Source organism: Chrysemys picta, chromosome 13 (genome assembly GCF_011386835.1).
Source record: "Chrysemys picta bellii isolate R12L10 chromosome 13, ASM1138683v2, whole genome shotgun sequence".
Classification (NCBI taxonomy): Eukaryota; Metazoa; Chordata; order Testudines; family Emydidae; genus Chrysemys; species Chrysemys picta.
In genome coordinates, this window is record NC_088803.1 from 37,328,972 (window position 1) to 37,344,379 (window position 15,408).

The following is a 15,408-nucleotide window of genomic DNA, read 5'->3' on the forward strand; positions in this document are numbered from 1 at the left end:
TCTCCCTGGCCTCCATTATCCTCTCCCTGGATCCAGGACACTGGTACAGCGCCCTCGACTTTAAGGACACATATTTCCATTTGCCTTGGGCATAGGCGTTTCCTCCGTTTTATGTTGGACCACCATCATTTTCAGTTCTCGGTGCTGCCCTTCGGTCTCTTGTCAGCTGTGAAAGTGTTCGCAAAGTGCATCGCGCCAGTGGCTGCTTACCCGAGGCACCGAGGTGTACAAATTTATCCATAACTCGACATTTGGTTAATAAAAGGCTGATCCCGGAATCGGGTATGGTTTACTCCATCTGCCACGACCTGGGGCTGGTAATAAAATAAACGAGAAAAAGTCAACCTTAGCTTCAGCGCAGCACATAGAGTTCATTGGAGCAGTCCTTGACTCTACTCAGGTCAGGGCCTTTCTCCCCGAGACCCAGTTCCGAGCCATGGCGGACCTTCTCTTGTGCATGCAAGCCCACCCTCTCACCACTGCTCTCACGGTTCATGGACCACATGGCAGCCTGTACTTACATGGTCCAGCACACGCAACTCCAACTCAGGCCGCTACAAGCGTGGCTGGCGTCAGTCTACATCCCAAAGAGACACAGCATGAGCTGTGTAGTCAAGATCCTGGACGACGTCCTCGTGTCACTTGCCTGGTGGAAAAATCCTGCGTCGGTGTTGAAGGGAGTTCCATTCACAGCTCCACTCCCGTTGTTTGGCCTCATTTCCGATGCTTCGGACCTGGGGTGGGGAGTCCACCTGGGTGATCTCAGCACGCAAGGTCATTAGTTGAGTGTCTATTTGCTCCCTACGCATCAGGGAGCTCAGAGTGGTTTGCCTGGCCTGCCACGCCTTCCTTTCTCACATAAAAAGCAGTGCGGTCCAGGTCCTGACAGACAGTACAGTGGCGATTGTTCTATATGAACAAACAAGGCAGAGCCAGATCGTCTGCCCTTTACCAAGAAGCCCTCCAGCTATGGGACTTCTGCGTACAACACGACATCCATCTCATAGCTGCACACCTCCCTAGGGCCAGTGATGCTTTGGCAGATTGCCTCCGCAGGATCTTCTCGACTCACCACTAGTGGTCCCTCTATCTGGAGGTGGTCAGCATCATCTTCCAAAGGTGGGGGACTCCCCAGGTGGACCTGTTCGTGGTCCAGGCAGAAAAGGAAGTGCCACATTTTCTGCTCCATTCGGGGGCTTAACAGAGGCTCCCTGTCGGATGCTTTCCTACTCCAGTGGTCGGGGGCTCTGATGTATGCGTTCCCTCCAGTTCCGTTGATCCACAGCATCCTCATGAAGATCAAGCAGGACAAGGACGAAGGTGATCCTCATAGCGCCGGCTGCCTGCACCAACAATGGTTCGGCACACTGCTGGACCTCTCGGTGGCTGCTCCATTACAGCTACCGCTCCGGCCGGACCTGCTGTCCCAAAACCACGGCAGTCTGCTGCACCCGAACCTGGCAAGGCTGCACCTTATGGCTTGGTGGCTGCTGCATGGTTGCACGCGAAGGAGCAGGATTGCTTGGTCAACGTCCAACAGATTCTGTTGGGCAGGAGAAAACCCTCCACCAGGGCAACCTACCTGAACAAATGGAAGCGGTTCGACCTGAGCGGCTCTTGTTGCAGTTGATCCTGGACTACCTTCTGCATCTTAAGCTCCAAGGCCTGTCCCTTTCATCTAGTAAGGTCCATTTGACTGCTGTTTCGGCTTTCCGAAACCAACCAAGGGCAGGTTGGTTTTCACCCAAGAGATGACTAACAGGTTTCTCAAGGGCCTCGAGCACCTCTAACAGCACATCAGGGACCCTGTCCCTCCGTGGGACCTGAATCTTGTGTTGTCCCGACTCACGGGATCCCCTTTGAGCCTCTGGCTTTCTGCTCCGTCTTCCTCCTTTCCTGGAAGATCATGTTCTTGGTTGCAATAACTTCAGTTTGCAGGGTCTCTGAGATTAGGGCGCTTACCTCAGAACCGCCCTATACAAGGACCAGGACAAGGTCAAGCTGCAGCCACACCCGGCCTTCCTGCCCAAGATGGTCTCAGTTTCATATGGGCCAAGACACACATTTACCTGTCTTTTTTTCTAAAGCTATGTAAGTCACAGGAGGAGCATCAGCTGCATTCCCTAGACATCAGAAGGGCACTTTCCTTCTACATGGAAAGGACAAAGCCATTCCGTAAGTCAACACAATTGTTCATCGCGGTGGCTGCCAGGTATATCTCCATATATTATTATTTATTATAACCTTTCATCCTATCTCATAGAGCTGGAAGGGACCCTGAAAGGTCATTGAGTCCAGCCCCCTGCCTTCACTAGCAGGACCAAGTACTGATTTTTTGCCCCAGATCCCTAAATGGCCCCTCAAGGATTGAACTCACAACCCTGGGTTTAGCAGGCCAGTGCTCAAACCACTGAGCTATTCCTCAGTGGTTGTCCAGTGTCTGCTCAAATAATTTTCTTCTTGGATCACTGCCTACATTCGCTGCTGCTAAGATCAGGCAGAGGTGCCACCTCAGGCAATCGTAACCACCCATTGAACCAGGGCGCAAGCCTCTTCAGCAGCTTTCTTAGCCCAAGTGCTGATCCAGGACATCTGTAGGGCGGCCACCTGGTCATTCGTCCATACCTTCAGTCCTATTATGCGCTTATCCAGCAGGCCCAGGATGATGCTGGCTGTAGCAGAGAAGTGTTATGAGCCAGAAGACGGTTAACTCTGAGCCCACCTCAGAGGATACTGCTTGAGTCACCTAGAATAGAATCAACACGAGCAAGCATTCGAAGAAAAAACGGCTACTTACCTTTTCATAACTCTTGTTCTTTGAGATATGTTGTTCATGTCCATTCCATTACCCACCCTCTTGCCCCTCTGTCAGAGTTGCTAGCAAGAAGGAACTGAGAGGGCATAGGGCCGGCAGCACCTAATATACCGACGCATGAGCGCGGCACTGAAGGGGGCACCAAAGCCGACCCTACGGATTCTGCTAAGGCAAAAATCTCTGACAGTTTAATTTTCTCCCTCTCCACCATAACGCTGTTTGTTGTTTGGATGAGAAGAACAAACTGTGAAGATAAAGTTGTATGCTGAGCAGGTATTGTCTTTGTTTCCTTTTAATGTATTCATGGAGTCAATTGACTGTTTTAAATCTGTCGTTGTTGTTGTTATTATAGCGAGGTGTCACTTCAGTAAATCTGATTAATCAAAATGCACAAACTACAGTGTTTAAATGAAATTAGTTTAGTCTGAACTTTATGCTGATATTAAATTGTGTAATTGAAATAATTACATTCTTTTAAGATTACCTTCATTATATACCATGTATATGAACAATTGGGCAAATTCATCCCTGATGTAGCTTGACTGACTTCAGTGCAGTTATACCAAGGATTTATTTGGTTCATGACAGAAACATGGATTTCAGGCAACTTGTATTTTCTCCCCCCCCCCCCCCCCCCAAAAAAAATGAAGAAGAAAAAAAGTATGAAAAAAGATGTGCTATGGAAGATATCAGAAACATCTCTGGTATGTCTCCCACACCAATTTTCACATTTCTGTTGAGAGATCTAGCTTTGAATGTCCCTAGTAACACTATGATGTATATGTTGACAGTGAAGGGGAGATTGATTTAGTATTTGCCTATGAAATACTTATTTGAAATTGAGTCACATTTGTACAGTGAGTATTTCAATCTTATCATGCTAGAATTAGTTTCCACTGCGTACAGCATGGGCACAATAAGAATGGTCTAAATTTTTGCCCTATTGTCAGATGGAGGCAAGGTTAGTTTATTTGTCATTGGAAACCGAACCATTCTTACTCATACTTGTCAATTTATCAAGAAGATGAGGGTGATGTATAGCATAGCATCCAAAGAGGGTGGTTATGGGGAGCAGACCTTCAGTCTTCTCTCTTTTCCCAGTATCCTCTTTTCCCACAACTTTGTTCTTATGCTGGTTTCTGTAGTGAGCAATAAAGAAACTATAGGAGAAAGGAGAACAATATGGCAAAGATTTGCTTCATTTACAGACTTGCGCCTGCGGGAGGAGGCAGCACTGCCACCTTAGAATTCTGTGTATTACTTCTGCTGCAGGAAATATTAATGCCATGGGAGAGTCAGCAAGCCCCAATTCAAGTTGGTAAAGACAGCTGGGGTATCTGCAATTTGGGATGCAAGAACAATAGTCAGGACTTCGTGTAGGTCTGTGAAAAAAGAAAGTAGCCAGACCCTGCCCTCCTTGGACAGAAGACTTAATTTGGAGCATGGATGTATTCAGGTCATCCTTTAAAAAAATAAAATAAAATTCCAAAACACTTTAAAATGGAGGAGGAGGTAAGTGAGTGGAAGACTGAACTTGCCTGAGGAGGTTGTGAAGGCTAGGACTATAACAGGGTTTAAAAGAGAACTAGATGAATTCATGGAGCTTAAGTCCATTAATGGCTAATAGCCAGGATGGGTAAGAAATGGTGTCACTAGCCTCTGTTTGTCAGAGGGTGGAGATGGATGGCAGGAGAGAATCACTTGATCATTACCTGTTAGGTTCACTCCTTCTGGGACACCTGGCATTGGTCACTGTCAGTAGACAGGATACTGGGCTGGATGGACCTTTGGTCTGACCATGGCCATTCTTAACTTGTTGGCATTTTCTACAAAATATGAGTTGACAGACCTACTAAATCTGTTCTTGAAGAATAATAAAACTGGTTTGTTCCAAAGTTCTGTTGCAGTGGAGTATCAGATGTCTGTTCCTGTCACTGAACTGGCTTAGCACTCTGCTGTCATTTTTGTATTTCTTCACTAGCACACTTTGACATTTTTCTTCTAGCTGAGATTACCAGTAACTGGCTTTCTTGAGAACTAACACCTTTGCCAGTCTCTTACTCTGTATGTATGATTAATAATCCCCATTACCAGCTAACTTGATTTGAAATGCCCCTTAACATTTAATGTAGATATAGTCAAATCATATTAGCTAACTCTAATTTTAAATAGCACTTTTTCTGGTCATGTAGAGAGACCTTACATGGCAATTTCAAATGCAAAATTAAATCAAAATATCTAACTTTTAATCTGTTGTCTGCATCTGCTGAACTCCAGCAAGAGTGAAATAAGGAACTCTACCTTTCTATCTTCCTTGTTGCTTAGACAATGGTGTTTATTGAGGTCCATCTAAAAAGATAGGCTTTGTGTGTTCCGTGAATATGCTCTTTTAGTTGAACACTTTTGTAAAAAATGCGTTCATCATACCTTGTGGTGATTCTTCCCTCCGTGAAGATCATTTTTCTTCTCTCCTCTTCTTTGCCTGTTTCTCTCTTCCTGTATTTGTCCTTAATGTCTCTTGGCTCTCATCTAACAGTTTCCCTTCATTCACCATCATATTCAGCAAGAAATTAAACCAGTTTTTGTAATGCCACTTCACCACGCCTCCTAACTGCATTCAAGACCATTATCCATGTCCTTCATATTGCAGTCAAAAAAAGATTTGCCCCTCCACTCCCATAATAGCGTTATGGGGAGGGGGGGATGTGTCTATTGTTTCCATTCATATTGAGATGTCACAGATGTGTATGCTCTTCTGAATTCTTTTCTCTCTTCAAGCTATTATGGCCCTTGCTCCTTTGAGTCTCTTCTCAGACAAGCTGCAGTAGGCTACACAAAAAGGAATTTAGGTCACAAATAACCTAAGTGTATTCTACTTGAGCTAGAGGAGGAAAGCTAGCTGATTTTTTTTAAACATTATTCATTAAATGTATTAAAAATATGGCAAAATAAATGGAAACAAATATATTATTCTACCAGTTCTATACAAATTATGATAGGCTTGACTCTACAACAATAGCAATATAAATTTTTAGTCTGTAGAAGCAGAAGTGTGCAGTTGATAAAGTGATAGGTATAGCTTTAATACTTTAACTAAACCTGTAGAGTAAAAGATGGCTGGTTGTTTGTTTTTCTGTCTACCTGTGCCAGTAATATACCACCAACATATCAAGAATGCCTCATAAAGTTTGAGTTAAAAAAAAAAAGTCCTTTTATTTTCAGTAGTTTTTCTCATTTTAAGATAGGTAAATATCGAAATATTGTGTTTACTATATAAAATAGATCTGAAAACACTTTAATGATACAGAATATTATGACATTATTTCTCATTCTCTGTTTTATCCAAGATGCATCTCTAGGTGTTTTGGTATCCTGTACATAAAGTTTACACACAAGATATGTCCTCATGCTACCTCTTTAAAGAGCAAGAAGGTTTAGAAAGTTTAGACTGCACTTTAAACATACAGGTATTTATGGCAGGAACATTTATTTTGGCACTGTATCTTCTTCAAGATGGATATTTTTCAAGAGAAAATTTCAGATAACAGAGGAACTAGTGGAAATTCAGAGAAATATATCAATTGACTACTACGTAATTACATTTTTGTAGTAAGGTGAAAAAAATAAATAGTCACACATGCATGTGTATGTGTGAGTAGAAAAAGTACTCTTGTATTCTGAAACATTTTCTATGTAAAAAAAAACCCTTTAATATCAAATATCAACAGTTTCTTAATTACACACACATCGGACAGGCCATTTAAGTGTAGAAAGATCAGACATCTACAAAAACTGGAAACTATTTTGTGTGCCTTTCCTTAGCAGCCCTGAACTGTATCATACATACCCTTTTATGGATGTCTACTGGGTTTTCCAGTTAAAACTAATGTGGCATGTAAAATATACTTGAGGGTCACACACTTCGTTGCTTATGTAGGCTCAGCTCTGTGTGCTATCCAACTTTTTAAGTGCAAATGGCTTTTCAGTTTTTCCAAAAAGAACATGTATAGTGAGATTCTGTGGATGGATTATAACCTCTAGCAATTTTACAGGACATAGCCATTAAACCTAAATTGTCATCTAAGATGCTCCTTTTCGTCATTATTTGTTTCATTTTTTTTATATTTTGTTTTGGTTGGTAATTGAATCTAGGATCACACATAGTCCCCTTAAATGTTTGGGCCCGTTGAAATTAACAACTTTTAATCATGTGAGACCCTGTGATTTAGGAATAGTTACAGCTCAAGACAAAATCAAAAGAAATTGCCTACTAGAGCAAGCTACATATCCTGTCTTCCGGCACCTGGTAGTTTGTGGTATGGGTACTATATTTTCTAAAGGCCTGTGTATTTATGAAATAATACACAAACTACTGCAGGCAGCTCTTCCAGTGATTTATGCCCTGGCCACTTATTCATACACTTTGCTGGTCATTGTGCGAAAAGTGCTATTGACTAGTCCTCTTCCTGTGCGCAGATTTGTTTTCACCATACAGCTTAGCTTCTAGTCCTTCTACTGTGTTAGTTTCCTTTAGCAGCACCTGTGTTGTTGTTTTGCAGGTATTTGTGCAGGATCACTCTCTAGAGACTGCAATTTTTCAAGGTTAAGCTCAGAAACTATTTTGTTACTTATGTAAGCCAAACTGTACACCTAGTGAGAGAGAGAGAGAGCAGACTATTAAGCTGCTGCCTGCAATATGTGTAGACAGTAACATTCCTATGCCTGCAGCACCAAATGGGCATGCCTGATTCTCCTCTCACACCAGTGGAAACTAGGTTTTACAATTTTCAATAGAGTTAATAGGATTCTGTCCATTGATGCCTAGAATATTCCCTGAAATTTTGGAATTGATCAAATATGATGCTCAAAAGTTATCACATTACAGAAAGACAGACAGAGAAATGCCATCGGGTTGAGTATGAGACTTGCTTTGCTCAGGCAGTTGGGGTGAAATTGGTTTCTCCAGACATCAGCAACAATAACAAAATTTAAATCCTTAAGATAAATTTACAGAATCCCCAGCGGAGAATTATATATGGTGGAAGTAAGAATACTGTGCACTTCTCCTGTGCATTTCATTTGAGAATATGAAAGAGCTTTACCAATATTAGTGTCAGAACACCATGGAATAGTATTGGTTACTTTTATACATAGGGAAATGAGACACACAGGATAGGTGATTTGAGTATTCTGTACAAACACAGCTCTTTGCTGGAGTTTGCCACCGTTTCCAGCTGATAACACTATATATCAGGGGTTGGCAACCTATGGCACGCAAGCTGATTTTCAGTGGCGCTCACACTGCCCGGGTCCTGGCCACTGATCCGGGGGGCTCTGCGTTTTGTTTAAATTTTAAATGACGCTTCTTAAACATTTAAAAAACCTTATTTACTTTACATACAACAATAGTTTAGTTAAATATTATAGACTTATAGAAAGAGACCTTCTAAAAACGTTAACATGTATTACTGGCATGTGAAACCTTAAATTAGAATGAATAAATGAAGACTCGGCACACCACTTGTGAAAGGTTGCTGACCCCTGCTATATATGTTTATAATGTGATTATTCAAGCACTAGGGAGGGGAGGAGGAAGTGATGAGTCTGATGTCCTGGTTGCATGGGATGATTGAACTGTTGCAAGAGATATGTGCCTTCATCAGTTAGATCTCAGCTTTTGAGAACTGATGGCAAAAGTAGAATGGAGAGACAAAGCTGTGACCAAGGTATATGGGTCACTGTTGTAAAAAGGCTAGGTTTCCTATATGTTGATTTAAAGAGACTCACTTTTTTTAAATAGTGAGTATATCAGGTGCCGGCTTTCTCTGGGCCCTGGGGGTGCTCAACCCCCTGCTCCACCCCAGGTGCCACCCCCACCTGACCCCTTCCCTTAAGGTCCCACCCTTGCTCCACCCCTTCCAGCCCAGTTCTGCCCCCTCCCCTGAGTTTGCTTCATCTGCACTCCTCTCCCTCTCCCCCAGCACCTCCTGCATGCCGCAGAATGGCTGATTGTGGCAGGCAGGAAGGAGGCACAGGGAGGGTGGGGAAGGAGTTGATGGGGGGGGCACCAGTAGATGGGAGCCAGTGGGGAGAGGGGAGCTGGTGGCTGCCGATAAGTGCTAAGCACCCACTAATTTTTTTCCCATGGGTGCTCCAGGCACAGAGTTGGTGCCTATGGTGGGTATGCTATTCCTGGGAGAATTCTATGCCAAAAAATTAAAAATTCTGCACACTATACTTTGAAATTCTGCATCTTTTATTTGTCAGAATAATACAAATATGAAAAAGATTCAGGAAATGTTTTTTGACAAATAGATTCCTTGCTAAGCATATTAATACAGAACTTTGAGTAATTCATTTAAACTACAATAAAGAAACCTATTTCCTGCACCCCCCGGAAGTAGTGTGAAGGTTTGGGGGAGTTAAGGGTAAGGGAGGAGCTGAGGGAGAGGGCAATAATTCTGGGAAGGAGCCTCGGAGTGAGCTTGGAGGGTTGTTGGGTGTGAGTTGGAGAAGTATGGAATAAGGTTTCTTTGTGGGGGGGAGGGAGTTGGGGAGCCTCCCCCAACCAGACCCTTAGCCTCTCCCATTTAGTCAGGGACATCTGCCACTGTCCAAGTGTCCCTACACGCCTCCCCTTCCTTGTGTCCCCATGTGGCCCTGCACCCAAACTCAGCCACTCCTCCTTGCCCTATCCCCATGTGGCCCTGTCACCATGCACCCCCATTTCCAGCAAGCCCCTGCCCCAGTCTGTCCCTCCACTAGCCCTTCTGAATCCCAGTCTGTGACCCCCATGTGCCCACTGTGTCCTCTCCCCCCCCCCTCCACCCTATATCCTGTGCCTCTTTACCTGGCCCCATGGGAGAGGTGCTGTGAGGAACATAGCTCTCCTTTTCCCTGTCCACGGCAGGCTGAGACAGTTGCCCTCTCTTCTGGTGCCACAGTAGCCCCTGTGGGTGGGTGAAAGGTGTAACCTCTGTGCCTTCCTGGCCGAATGTATTTTATGTATTTGGGGGAGGGGGGAAATCTGTGGGGGATGTGAATTCTGCATGTGTGCAGTGGCGCAGAATTCCCCCAGGAGTAGTATCCCTGAGATATAGATTTTTAATTACAAAACATTTCTGCCTTTTCAGCCTGACATTTGTAACAGTTTCTGTTTTTAATAAAACAACCAACCAAACTGTTGCTTAAATGCCAATCTCCATATCTACTGAGACTTGAAGTGTGGGGGAGCTTCAGGCTGGAAAGGGACATATTGGTAGTTCCTAGTATCGGGCAGCTGGTGCCCATTACTTTGTGCATCCTGCAAGTGGCTGGCACCTATGCATCCTCATGAGGAATGGCTGTCCTATCTCCCCATCACAGCAGTTGGCTAATGATCTTTTGCCCCTACCTGAGCCTGGTATCTCCTCTGGGGACCCATGGTGGCTGGATGGTAGGACTGGGCTAGGTTTGGAAGTCCTATTTGCTCCCTAGCGGCTGGCTCAATCTTCTGTGCCATGGCAGTAAATCCAGTCCCTCCTCTGGGTCCTGCTTTTGTCTCTGTCTATATAGCTGGCTCCCACTTCTTGCCTCTGAGAGCAGTCGGGGCAGAAACATAGATTTGCATCCCCCGAATATTTCCATTGCAAGGGCACTACTCTCCCACCCATCTGTTCCATTGCCCCTAATTGTGCATAAATTCTGAGATTTAATTGATACAAAGCTTAAACTAAAGTTCAAAGATTTATTTGATATTATGTTTTTGAACATCCTGACTTTTGGTGACATAACATGCAGAAAATGGAATGCCTATCATTTGAACATATATTTCTTGCAGTGTTTTTTCTGAAAGCTATTTTTGGACAAGTTTAAAAGCTAGCTTGAAAATTTGTTGGCTATTTAACACAGATCACGTGTGTAGAGTAAGTTTCATTTTGATCATAGCAGTCAGTTTTCCCCCAAGACCTCTGTTGCTGGTTGGTTGGTTCTAAAACGGGTGCTAAATGCAGCTCTTGGGGGAGGGGTGTTTTTGTTTTTTTTAATCACTGATTCTAAACATGTGGGTGACATGCTTTTTAAAACATTTCTTAAATTTTGCCTGTTTTATAATCCTTACCAAAATGGAAAACTTAGAATGAGATCAGTTCAAAATCTAAACACGTATTTATATAATGCTGTAGTCTGCATGTAATGAGTCCATTTGGCATCTTCAACTGATTCAATTATAACAATGCAGTAGGACTGGAAGGAGTTAATGCTAATTATAATGCTGTGGTAATGCTGAACCTGCCATTCTCAGGAGATCTGAGAAGCAATCTATCAGGGTATGTTGGATCCTAGCTTCCTTAGGTCCCTCGAGACATTTGGCGGAGTGGAATTGCAGAGCAAAAATATACATTCTGATATCTTCAGAGTTTCAGGAAGGGGAATGGACTTGCTGATGACTGGGCAGGGATCACGTGTATTTAGTGAGACAAACTGATGAGTTTAGTTGATTATATTTCCTGTTTTCACCATGAACTTGATGAGTGCTCTCAGTTTTTATAAGTGTTAGATGGTATGTTGCTGTCTCCAAGAAGAAAGTGATAATGGTTGCTGCTGAAAACTGGCAGACTGAGCTCTAACTGTACTGAAACTGTATATTTGGAAGATTGCCTCCTCCCTTTTAAGGGAAAAATATTTCCCTAGCTGATTGGTTGAAAGGTAAGAGCTCTCATATCTGTATCAGCTTGCATGTAGAAAAATGTCTCTGTCAAGAACAATGTCTTACTGGAACTAATGGATTGTATGAGAAGATAATGAAAATATGGTAATCACTTAATTTGCATCAGCTTTCATTAATGGAGCAGTATTAAGGTTTTTGTGTTTATTGTATGCCTATTCTGATATTAAACATATTTTGTCAGGAATGTACAAATGAATAAAATTACATTGTTTTAAATATATAGTTATCAAAATTTCAAGAATAAGAACAAAGCATCTGCTGTTCATAATGACAGTAATCTTCATTGTTTGTCTTCCCATAAACTTCAATTTTAGAAGATTTGAGAACTTTCTGCTTTAGTAAAAGGAAAAAAATGAAAACTTGTGAAGACTGAATTTTTAAAATGAATCCCCAGGTATATCTTTAATGTTTTTAATTCAAACTTTAAAATGTTCCATCATTTGGCATACATTTGCATACTAATCTAAGTGGTGTCTTTATCCATGTTAAAGTTATGAAAAGAAATGGTAGATGATTCTGTTTTTTGTTTTTTTTTTTTTAACAATTCAGTTGGCTATTTGAAAGCAAGAACAAATTATTAATATCAGTATCAAATATTAAAGTAAAACTTGTACAACTGAGGGTGGGGGATCTAGAATCCACTTTTACCATTTATTCTTTTCCCTCAAAAATCCCCATCAGGCCCATATATGCATTTTGGACAAAGACTGTTGTATCGGCAGAGCTTCCAACCTTTGTCAGCTCAGGATCCCAACTCTACTTGCATTTCACTCCCACATGGGAATTAAACATTTAGAATGTAAATCACAGATTAATCATATATTTCTAGAAAATAGGTGTTTCAAAGCTGTTATATATTCTTTATGTCCAGAATTGTCAAATCTGAAAATTATATATTAAAACTTTTTTTTTCCTTACATGGAATAACATTTTGAACACAGGTCACTTATATTACAATAACTACATACAGGATAATTTGTTTTTAAGTAAATAAGCAATCATGTAAATGTAGTTTTTGTCTTGTTTTGACCACCCTGATCTAACAGGACTTATGCTGTAGTAAATACGGTTGTCATGTCTTCTGTGTCAGTCTACAACAGTGTTAATGACGTACTATTGACATAATCGTATAATACGGTCCAATTTTGTCTATAATGTCCAAGTACTTACATTGGACATCTATTTGGGTAGCATCAAAGCCAATAGATTCCACTGTAGTAGGGAGAAATGTCAGTGCTTTGAAACTTATGATGTTGGTAAAAGAAAAATGACTTTCTTTTAAAAGTTTGCTTTTTTTTTTTTTAAATACAAAGGTAACATGGTTAAGCTTTACCTCAGCTCTTTTAATGAGACTTCATTCATTTTGAAGCTTGATATAATTTACTGTGTCCTTTAACTTAAAATTATAATCATCCCTCATATAAGTTGACATTCCACTGTGGTGCCATGTATCCTATCTAGTATGTGTTAATATTCGTTATCACCCTTCAGATGCCGCTAAAGTGATGGTCACTTAATTTGTGTGACTGGTCCTTAGAGCTAGTAATCTGAACTAGGACTTGTTCTGTGTAATGTGACAGTGACTACAGCATACATTGTGAAAGACATCAAATCACTGCAAAGGCTAGGGCTGTGGTCATGGTTGGCATGAAGATGGATGTCTTAAAAATTCCAAAGGTATAAAATGAACCTTCTTATGAACCAAGTTGGGTATGTCTAGTTAAATTAAAAACAGAGCTAGAAGTAATTAAAAGTAATAAACATTTAACTAATGAAACAAAACACAAGTTATATGGGAGTATTTTCAGGTTTTGAATTTAAATCTGTACCAGCATAAATTGTTGTTTTTGTGCTTTGGCATACTAATTGTTACGTTCTTCTGAATTTTATATCCATATTGCAGCTAGGATTAATGACATGAAGTTATATTTTCAGGCTTGTGTGCATACCTATTATGAGTTGTACTAAGTTATGTGATTTAGTAATATTTATTATGTTGAGTGTATTATGTAGATGTGTACTACTGAGCCTGTATTCTTTCTTGCTACACTGTGGCTTATGAAGCAATGTGTGTCAAATGGTCAGAGAACATTGTATTTAAGTGTATTTATAGTCAAAAAAGTGACTCTGTAAAAATGACATCTTGTTTCATCTTTAAGCTACGTTAGTGACTTTTGTATAGCATGTGCTCAGTTTACAAACCAGAATGTGCAAGTTTTGAGTCATATTGTGGTTGGGACTGCACTGAGGAAGCTTACAGTGCCTTTAGTTAAGATGTATCAAAGTTAATTCAATAATCATCATCACTATTTCTCAGTGTGAGATGAAGGGAAGTGCTCCTTCTGTAGACTCTTATTAGACACTGATGTAGTAGTATCTGAGCAGGAGGCCTGACATGCTGCAGTCTATTACTGTCTTTTCTGAGGTTAGATGCTACTGTTGAACTATCTGGATTGATATAAAAGGATGTTGGTGAGCAGTGGTTTCTTACCAGTTAATTTGGTTTATCAAGTCCCTTTATACTGGCCTAGACAGCACATTCTGTATTTTGGTGTTTGAAGTAGGAAAGTTTTATTGAAAAATGTGTATTTTTTAAAAAGAATTATTCATTTCACTGTCCAGGAAGCCTAATGCTTGAATGCTCAAAAAGAGTTAGGTGTCTAAGTCCAAGTTTTGGAACCACTGTGATGCATAAAACTCCCACTTAAGCCTGTCGGCACCTAAACTTACTTGTCTCCCAAGATTTTGCAGTAAAAGTTCCCTGGGCACCTAAGTTTCTGCCTCTGAGCATGCACATTCCTTCCTTCTTCTAAGCACCTGGGTACCTAAGCCCCAGAGTGATTCACAAAGCAGAGGAAGCTGCCTAAAGTTGTGTGTGAGACTGATCTGGTAGGCATGCTCAGAGGCCGCCTAGTGGATCGAGCCTCACAGGTAAGTTCACACAAAACAGCTGGGGGTGGGGTGGGGATGGAAGAGGACTTCCCTCATAACTTTTAGCTCAGTGTTTTGGATACTCGGGATCTGGGTGGTCCCTCCTCCACTGAAGGGATCTGAATTGGGATTTGTCACCTGTTAGGTGAATGTTCTAACCATTGGACTGTGGGATATTCTGTTGTAGGGCTTCCTCAGTCTCTATTGTCAAAGTTGTTGCACTCTGGATAAATAATTATTCATTGAAGCAGGGTGACTGGGTTCTGGGTCTCCCACCTCCCAGGTGAGCGCTCTAACCACCAGGTTATAGAGTCATTCTCATGCACACGTATGCACAGACACACACTGTGAAAGAGAGAAAGAAGCTTCCAGAAATAGGGCACATAAATGACACATTAGGGGAAGGGGAGAAATATTCAAAACATTCTAATGCATACAGTTTTTTAATGCTGTCCTGTCATTTTAATATATGCAAAGTGAACAAGAAGCGAGTTAATTGTCATATCTGAAAAATAGCAGCCTCATGTGCATAGTGTTTACTAAACATTGCTGGGAAATTGGTAAATGGAGCTTGACAAGACCAGTACAAAATCCATTGTCTCCCTAAGACGGGATGTGTTATAATAGAATAAGGATGTGTGTTGGGTTAGGAGTATTTAACATGTTGCAACAAGAGGTACATTGCTGGAGTTCAAGATTCTAAAACCTCTGTGCACATTATTTTTAGTGACAGCGCCGTTTCAGTGAATTGCATTACCAGGCTTCTCTTCCCCTTATATATTTTGAAAGTCTTATAGGGTGACCAGATAGCAAATGTGAAAAATCGGGACTGGGGGTGGGGGCTGCCTATATAAGAAAAAGTCCCAAATATCAGGACTGTCCCTATAAAATCAGGACATCTGGTCACCCTAGAGTCTTATGTTAAAGAATTACTTTATTGACTGATGTGCAAGAA

The 15,408-nt window shown here is 41.5% G+C and overlaps 1 protein-coding gene across 18 annotated transcripts in view; it reads left to right on the plus strand.

Moving 5' to 3' along the window:
• NCOA3 (nuclear receptor coactivator 3) overlaps positions 1-15,408 on the plus strand; it is a 145,485-nt gene that overhangs the window by 73,663 nt on the left and 56,414 nt on the right. Inside the window, exon 1 of one of the 18 annotated variants that reach the window (XM_065566631.1) lies at positions 11,301-11,500. The exons of 16 other annotated variants lie outside the window; for them this stretch is intronic. The gene's annotated coding sequence lies outside the window, so the exon portion shown is untranslated. Of the gene's footprint in view, positions 1-11,300; positions 11,501-15,408 lie in introns of those variants that run through there. One more of the 18 variants, XM_065566633.1, reaches the window with a different exon arrangement.